Source organism: Rhinoderma darwinii, unplaced genomic scaffold (genome assembly GCF_050947455.1).
Source record: "Rhinoderma darwinii isolate aRhiDar2 unplaced genomic scaffold, aRhiDar2.hap1 Scaffold_635, whole genome shotgun sequence".
Lineage (NCBI taxonomy): Eukaryota > Metazoa > Chordata > Amphibia > Anura > Rhinodermatidae > Rhinoderma > Rhinoderma darwinii.
In genome coordinates this window covers 134214-144284 of record NW_027464191.1, presented here as the reverse complement: position 1 = coordinate 144284, position 10071 = coordinate 134214, and the positions used below count along the sequence as shown (strand labels likewise).

General features: G+C 42.8%; 1 pseudogene; it reads left to right on the top strand.

The window, feature by feature from the left end:
* Nucleotides 1–9481: 9481 nt before the first annotated feature.
* Nucleotides 9482–9583, top strand: LOC142726867 (U2 spliceosomal RNA; annotated as a pseudogene).
* The last annotated feature ends 488 nt before the right edge of the window (nt 9584–10071 follow it).

The window sequence follows — 10071 nt, the reverse complement described above, 5'->3', positions numbered from 1 at the left end:
ATAATATGAAGGGAACAGGGATATAATGCCTGTAATATGAAGTTAAAGGGACATAATGCCTGTATATGAAGGATCAAGGACATAATGCCTGTAATATGAAGAAACAGGGACATAATGGCCGATAATATGAAGAAACAGGGACATAATGCCGGTAATATGAAGGAACAGGGACATAATGCCTGTAATATGAGGAAACAGGGACGTAATGCCGGTAATATGAAGGAACAGGGACATAATGCCGGCAATATGAAGGAACAGGGATATAATGCCTGTAATATGAAGGAACAGGGACATTATGCCGGTAATATGAAGGAACAGGGACATAATGCCTGTAATATAAAGGAACAGGGACATAATGCTGGTAATATGAGGGAACAGGGACATAATGCCGGTAATATGAAGGATCAGGGACATAATGCCGGTAATATGAAGGAACAGGGACATAATGCCGGTAATATGAAGGAACAGGGAAAAAATGCCTGTAATATGAAGGAACAGGGTCATAATGCCGGTAATATGAAGGAACAGGGAAATAATGCCTATAATATGAAGGAACAGGGACATAATGTCGGTAAGATGTGGGAACAGGGACATAATGCCTGTAATATGAAGGAACAGGGATATAATGCCGGTAATATGAGGGAGCAGGGACATAATGCCGGTAATATGAAGGAACAGGGACATAATGCCTGTAATATGCAGGAACAGGGACATAATGCCGGTAATATGAAGGAACAGGGAAATAATGCCTATAATATGAAGGAATAGGGACATAATGCCTGTAATATGAAGAAACAGGGACATAATGCCGGTAATATGAAGGAACAGGCACATAATGCTGGTAAGATGAGGGAACAGGGACATAATGCCGGTAATATGAAGGAATAAGGACATAATGCCGGTAATATGAAGGAGCAGGGACATAATGCCGGTAATATGAAGGAACAGAGACATAATGCCGGTAATATGAAGGAATAAGGACATAATGCCGGTAATATGAAGGAGCAGGGACATAATGCCGGTAATATGAAGGAATAAGGACATAATGCCAGTAATATGAAGGAACAGGAAAATAATGCATGTAATATGAAGGAACAGGGATATAATGCCGGTAATATGAAGGAATAAGGACATAATGCCGGTAATATGAAGGAATAAGGACATAATGCCGGTAATATGAAGGAACAGAGACATAATGCTGGTAATATGAAGGAACAGGGACATAATGCCGGTAATATGAAGGAATAAGGACATAATGCCGGTAATATGAAGGAGCAGGGACATAATGCCGGTAATATGAAGGAACAGGGAAATTGTGCCGGTAATATGAAGGAACAGGGACATAATGCCGGTCATATGGGGGAACAGGGACATAATGCCGGTAATATGAAGGAACAGGACATAATGCCTGTAATATGCAGGAACAGGGACATAATGCCGGTAATATGAAGGAACAGGGGAAATAATGCATGTAATATGAAAGAACAGGGACATAATGCCGGTAATATGAAGGAACAGGCACATAATGCTGGTAAGATGAGGGAACAGGGACATAATGCCGGTAATATGAAGGAACAGAGACATAATGCCGGTAATATGAAGGAATAAGGACATAATGCCGGTAATATGAAGGAACAGGGACATAATGCCTGTAATATGAAGGAACAGGGACATAATGCCTGTAATATGAAGGAACAGGACATAATGCCGGTAATATGAAGGAGCAGGAACATAATTGCCTGTAATATGAAGGAACAGGGACATAATGCTGGAAATATGAAGGAACAGGAACATAATGCTGTAATATGAAGGAACAGGGACATAATGCTGGAAATATGAAGGAACAGAGACATAATGCCGGTAATATGAAGGAATAAGGACATAATGCCGGTAATATGAAGGAGCAGGAACATAATGCCTGTAATATGCAGGAACAGGGACATAATGCCGGTAATATGAAGGAACGGGATATAATGCTGGTAAGATGAGGGAACAGGGACATAATGCATGTAATATGAAGGAACAGGGACAAAATTCCGGTAATATGAAGGAACAGGGAAATAATGCGGGTAATATGAAGGAACAGGGACATAATGCCGGTAATATGAAGGAACAGGGACATAATGCCGGTAATATGAAGGAACAAGGACATAATGCCTGTAATATGAAGGATCAGGGACAAAATGCCTGTAATATGAGGGAACAGGGAAAAAATGCCGGTAAGATGAGGGAACAGGGAGAAAATGCCGGTAATATGAAGGAACAGGGACATAATGCCGGTACTATGATGGAAAAGGGACATAATGCCTGTAATATGAAGGAACAGGGACATAATGCCGGTAAGATGAAGGAACAGGCACATAATGCCAGTTCAGATGAGGGAACAGGGACATAATGCCGGTAATATGAAGGAATAGGGACATAATGGCGGTTTAGATGAGGGAACAGGGACATAAAGCCGGTATGTTGAAGGAACAGAGACATAATGCCTGTAATATGAAGGAACAGGGACATAATGCCGGTAATATGAAGGAATAAGGACATAATGCCGGTAATATGAAGGAACAGGGACATAATGCCGGTAATATGAAGGAACAGGGACATAATGCCGGAAATATGAAGGAAAAGGACAATAATGCCTGTAATATGAAGGAAGAGGCACATAATGCTGGTAAGATGAGGGAACAGGGACATAATGCATGTAATATGAAGGAACAGGGACATAATGCCGGTAATAAGAAGGAACAGGGACATAATTCTGGTAATATGAAGGAACAGGGATATAATGGTGGTAATATGAAGGAACAGGGACATAATGCTGGTAATATGAAGGAACAGGGAAATAATGCCGGTAATATGAAGGAACAGGGACATAATGCCTGCAATATGAAGGAACAGGGACATAATGCCGGTAATATGAAGGAACAGGGACATAATGCCGGAAATATGAAGGAACAGGGACATAATGCCGGTAATATGAAGGAACAGGGACATAATGCCGGAAATATGAAGGAATAGGGACATAATGCCAGTAATATGAAGGAACAGGGACATAAAGCCGGTAATAGGAAGGAACAGGGACATAATGCTGGTAAGATGAGTGAACAGGGACGTAATGCCGGTAAGATGAGTGAATAGGGACAAAATGCCGGTAATATGAAGGAACAAGGGCATAATGCAGGTAAAATGAAGGTACAAGGACATAATACTGGTAAGATGAGTGAACAGGGACAAAATGCCGGTAAGATGAGGGAACAGGGACATAATGCCGGTAATATGAAGAAACAGGGACATAATGCCGGTAATATGAAGGAACAGGGACATAATGCCGGAAATATGAAGGAACAGGGACATAATGCCGGTAATATGAAGGAACACGGACATAATGCCTGTAATATGAAGGATCAGGGACATAATGCCTGTAATATGAAGGAACAGGGACATAATGCCTGTAATATGAAGGAACAGGGACATAATTCCGGTAATATGAAGGAACAGGGAAAAAATGCATGTAATATGAAGGAACAGGGACATAATGCCTGTAATATGAAGGAACAGGAACATAATGCGGTAATATGAAGGAACAGGGACATAATGCCGGTAATATGAAAGAACAAGAACATAATGCCGGTACTTTGAAGGAACAAGGACAAAATGCCGATTATATGGAGGAACAGGGACGTAATGCCGGTAATATGAAGGAACAGAGACGTACTGCCGATAATATGAAGGAACAGGGACATAATGCCGGTAATATGAAGGAATAGGACATAATGCCGGTAAGAGGAGGGAACAGGAACATAATGCCGGTAAGATGAGGGAACAGGAACATAATGCCTGTAAGATGAAGGAACAAGGACATAATTCAGATCATATGAAGGAAAAGGGACATAATGCCGGTAATATGAAGAAACAGGGACATAATGCCGGTAATATGAAGGAACAAGGACATGAAGCCTGTAATATGAAGGAACAGGGACATAATGCCTGTAATATGAAGGAACAGGGACATAATGCCGGAAATATGAAGGAACAGGGACATAATGCCAGTAATATGAAGGAACAGGGACATAAAGCCGGTAATAGGAAGGAACAGGGACATAATGCTGGTAAGATGAGTGAACAGGGACTTAATGCCGGTAAGATGAGTGAATATGGACAAAATGCCGGTAATATGAAGGAACAAGGACATAATGCAGGTAAAATGAAGGTACAAGGACATAATACTGGTAAGATGAGGGAACAGGGACATAATGCCGGTAATATGAAGAAACAGGGACATAATGCCGGTAATATGAAGGAACAGGGACATAATGCTGGAAATATGAAGGAACAGGGACATAATGCCGGTAATATGAAGGAACAGGGACATAATGCCGGTAATATGAAGGAACAGGGAAATAATGCCTGTAATATGAAGGAACAGGGACATAATGCCGGTAATATGAAGGAACAGGGACATAGTGCCGGTAATATGAAGGAACAGGGAAATAATGGCGGTAATATGAAGGAACAGGGACATAATGCCTGTAATATGAAGGAACAGGGACATAATGTCGGTAATATCAAGGAACAGGGACATAATGCATGTAATATAAGGGAACAGGGACATAATGCCGGTAATATGAAGGAAGAGGCACATAATGCCTGTAATATGAAGAAACAGGGACATAATGTCGGTAATATGAAGGAACAGGGAAATTGTGCCGGTAATATGAAGAAACAGGGACATAATGCCTGCAATATGAAGGAACAGGGACATAATGCCGGTAATATGAAGGAACAGGGACATAATGCCGGAAATATGAAGGAACAGGGACATAATGCCGGTAATATGAAGGAACAGGGACAAAATGCCGGAAATATGAAGGAACAGGGACATAATGCCGGTAATATGAATGAACAGGGACATAATGCCGGTAAGATGAGTGAACAGGGACATAATGCCGGTAATAGGAAGGAACAGGGACATAATGCTGGTAAGATGAGTGAACAGGGACATAATGCCGGTAAGATGAGTGAATAGGGACAAAATGCCGGTAATATAAAGGAACAAGGACATAATGCAGGTAAAATGAAGGTACAAGGACATAATACTGGTAAGATGAGTGAACAGGGACATAATGCCGGTAATATGAAGGAACAGGGACATAATGCCGGTAATATGAGGGAACAGGGACATAATGCCGGTAATATGAAGGAACAGGGACATAATGCCGGTAATATGAGGGAACAGGGACATAATGCCGGTAATATGAAGGAACAGGGAAATAATGCCGGTAATATGAAGAAACAGGGACATAATGCCGGTAAGATGAAGGAATAGGGACATAATGCCTGTAATATGCAGGAACAGGGACATAATGCCGGTAATATGAAGGAACAGGGAAATAATGCCGGTAATATGAAGAAACAGGGACATAATGCCGGTAAGATGAAGGAATATGGACATAATGCCTGTAATATGCAGGAACAGGGACATAATGCCGGTAATATGAAGGAACAGGGAAATAATGCCGGTAATATGAAGAAACAGGGACATAATGCCGGTAAGATGAAGGAATAGGGACATAATGCCTGTAATATGAAGAAACAGGGACATAATGCCGGTAAGATGATGGAACAGGGACATAATGCCGGTAATATGAAGGAACAGAGACATAATGCCTGTAATATGAAGGAATAAGGACATAAAGCCGGTAATATGAAGGAGCAGGGACATAATGCCGGTAATATGAAGGAGCAGGGACATAATGCCGGTAATATGAAGGAACAGGGACATAATGCTGGAAATATGAAGGAACAGGGACATAATGCTCGTAATATGAAGGAACTGGAAGATAATGCCTGTAATATGAAGGATCAGGGACAAAATGCCTGTAATATGAGGGAACAGGGACATAATGCCGGTAATATGAAGAAACAGGGACATAATGCCGGTAATATGAAGGAACAGGGACATAATGCCGGTAATATGAAGGAACAGGGACATAATTTATGTAATATAAGGGAACAGGGACATAATGCCGGTAATATGAAGAAACAGGGACATAATGTCGGTAATATGAAGGAACAGGGAAATTGTGCCGGTAATATGAAGGAACAGGGACATAATGCCGGTAATATGAAGGAACAGGGACTTAATGCCGGTAATATAAAGGAACAGGGACATAATGCCTGTAATATGAAGGATCAGGGACATAATGCCTGTAATATGAAGGAACAGGCACATAATGCTGGTAAGATGAGTGAACAGGGACATAATGCCGGTTATATGAAGGAACAGGGACATAATGCCTGCAATATGAAGGAACAGGGACATAATGCCGGTAATATGAAGGAACAGGGACATAATGCCGGAAATATGAAGGAACAGGGACATAATGCCGGTAATATGAAGGAACAGGGACAAAATGCCGGAAATATGAAGGAACAGGGACATAATGCCGGTAATATGAAGGAACAGGGACATAATGCCGGTAAGATGAGTGAACAGGGACATAATGCCGGTAATAGGAAGGAACAGGGACATAATGCTGGTAAGATGAGTGAACAGGGACATAATGCCGGTAATATGAAGGAACAGGGAAATAATGCCGGTAATATGAAGAAACAGGGACATAATGCCGGTAAGATGAAGGAATAGGGACATAATGCCTGTAATATGCAGGAACAGGGACATAATGCCGGTAATATGAAGGAACAGGAAAATAATGCCGGTAATATGAAGAAACAGGGACATAATGCCGGTAAGATGAGGGAACAGGGACATAATGCCGGTAATATGAAGGAACAGAGACATAATGCCGGTAATATGAAGGAATAAGGACATAAAGCCGGTAATATGAAGGAGCAGGGACATAATGCCGGTAATATGAAGGAGCAGGGACATAATGCCGGTAATATGAAGGAACAGGGACATAATGCTGGAAATATGAAGGAACAGGGACATAATGCTCGTAATATGAAGGAACTGGAAGATAATGCCGGTAATATGAAGGAACAGGGACATAATGCCGGTAAGAGGAGGGAACAGGGACATAATGCCGGTAATATGAAGGAACAGGGACATAATGCCGGTATGATGAGGGAACAGCGAGATAATGCCGGTAAGATGAGGGAACAGGGACATAATGCCTGTAAGATGAAGGAACAAGGAAACAATGCCGGTAATATGAAGGAACAGGGACATAATGCCGGTAATATGAAGGAAAAGGGACATAATGCCGGTACTATGATGGAACAGGGACATAATGCCTGTAATTTGAAGGAACAAGGAAATAATCCCTGTAATATGAAGGAACAGGGAGTTAATGCCGATAATATGAAGGAACAGGGACATAATGCCGTTAAGATGAGGGAACAGGGACATAATGTCGATAATATGAAGGAGCCAGGACGTAATGCCGGTAATATGAAGGAACAGGGACATAATGCCGGTAATATGCAGGAACAGGGACGTAATGGCGGTAATATGAAGAAACAGGGACGTAATGCCGATAATATAAAGGAACAGGGACGTAATGCCGATAATATGAAGGAACAGGGACATAATGCCGGTAAGATGAAGGAACAGGCACATCATGCCGGTTCAGAAGAGGGAACAGGGACATAATGCCGGTAATATGAAGGAATAGGGACATAATGCCGGTTCAGATGAGGGAACAGGGAAAAATGCCTGTAATATGAAGGAACAGGGACATAATGCCGGTAATATGAAGGAACAGGGATATAATGCCGGTAATATGAGGGAGCAGGGACATAATGCCTATAATATGAAGGAGCAGGGACATAATGCTGGTAAGAAGAGGGAACAGGGACATAATGCAGGTAATATGAAGAAACAGGGACATAATGCCTGTAATATAAAGGAACAGGGAAATTGTGCCGGTAATATGAAGGAACAGGGACATAATGCCGGTCATATGGGGGAACAGGGACATAATGCCGGTAATATGAAGGAACAGGGACATAATGCCTGTAATATGAAGGAACAGGGACATAATGCCGGTAATATGAAGGAATAGGACATAATGCCTGTAATATGCAGGAACAGGGACATAATGCCTGTAATATGAAGAAACAGGGACATAATGCCGGTAATATGAAGGAACAGGGACATAATGCCGGTAATATGAAGGAATAGGGACATAATGTCGGTAATATGAAGGAACAGGCACATAATGCTGGTAAGATGAGGGAACAGGGACATAATGCCGGTAATATGAAGGAATAAGGACATAATGCAGGTAATATGAAGAAACAGGGACATAATGCCTCAAAGATGAGGGAACAGGGACATATTACCGGCATTATGTCCCTGTGCCCTCCTACACGGGACATAATACCAGTAATATGAAGGGACACGGACATTATGCCGGTATTATGAAGGAACAGGGACATAATGCCTGTAATATGAAGGAACAGGGACATAATGCCTCAAAGATGAGGGAACAGGGACATAATGCCTGTAATATGAAGGAACAGGGACATGAAGCCTGTAATTTAAAGGAACAGGGACATATTGCCTGTAATATGTAGGAACAGGGACATAATGCCTGTAAAATGATGGAACAGGGACATAATACCTGTAATATGAAGGAACAGGGACGTGATGCCGGTAATATGAATTAATAGAGACATAATGCCTGTAAGATGAGGGAAAAGGGACATAATGCCGGTAATATGAAGAAACAGGGACATAATGCCGGTAATATGAAGGAACAGGGACATAATGCCGGAAATATGAAGGAACAGGGACATAATGCCGGTAATATGAAGGAACATGGACATAATGCCGGTAAAATGAAGGGACAGGGACAAAATGCCGTTAAGATGAGGGAACAAGGACATAATGCCGGTAATATGAAGGAACAGGGACATAATGCCGGTAAAATGAGGGAACAGGGACATAATGCCGGTAATATGAAAGTACAAGGAGATAATGTCAGTAAGATGAAGGAACAGGGACATGAAGCCTGTTATATGAAGGATCAGGGACATAATGCCTGTAATATGAGGGAACAGGCGCATTATGCCGGTAATATGAAGGAACAGGGACATAATGCCTGTAATAGGAAGGAACAGGGACATAATGCCGGTAATATGATGGAACAGGGACATAATGCCGGTAATATGAAGGAACGGGGACATAATTCCTGTAATATGAAGGAACAGGGACATAATGCCGGTAATATGATGGAACAGGGACATAATACCTGTAATATGAGGGAACAGGGACATAAAGCCGGTAATATGAAGGAACAGGGACATGTCCCTGTTTCCTCATCTTACAGGCATTATATCCCTGTTCCCTCATATTACAGGGTATCATATTCCCAGTATGGGGGGGCACAAAGAGTGGCATTGGAGGTAGCAGCAGGATGAAAAGTTTGCGTGCAGACGAGTCGGGGCTGGAAAAATACATCTTGGCGGTCTGGCCCAGAGACGTAAAGGGCAAGTAAACAGCTAGTTGTCACCTGTCGCTTCTCGGCCTCTTGGCTAAGATCAAGTGTAGTATCTGTTCTTATCAGTCCTTGTAAGGATAGATAGCTCGGAGAACCACTGGGGGCTATTAACACTAGCTTAGCGATCCAAGAGCGTTCCAGACGAAGCCGGCGACGAACTGCGGAGAAGAACCAGCGAAGACGACGATGCAGAAGGGAGAAGCCGCCATCGGGGAAGAATCTCCGGGAGATCGCTGCCGGGAAGAAGAAGGAGAACTGCGACAGAGACCTTCGGAGAAGAGCCGCTGCTGAAGGGGATCTTCGAAGAAGCTCGGCCGCAGAAGAAGAAGCTCGACGAGGAACCGCTGCGGAAGAAATTTTGTGGAAGAACCTCGGCCAGCAAGGAGAAGATTTGCATAGCTCCGCCCCCTTCAGGAAAGAGCTATCGAAGATCCTCCCCAAGCGACAGGAACAGCTGGAAGAAGCCATGGCCTCAACCAGCAACCCTGCCACCCGGAAGGAGAAGGCTGATGGACCACGTGAGCAGACCCAGGCCAGGACATCTCCTCCTGAAGCCTCCTCAAGCCAACAGGCCACCAGGAAGCCGAACCAGGCTGCTCCAACC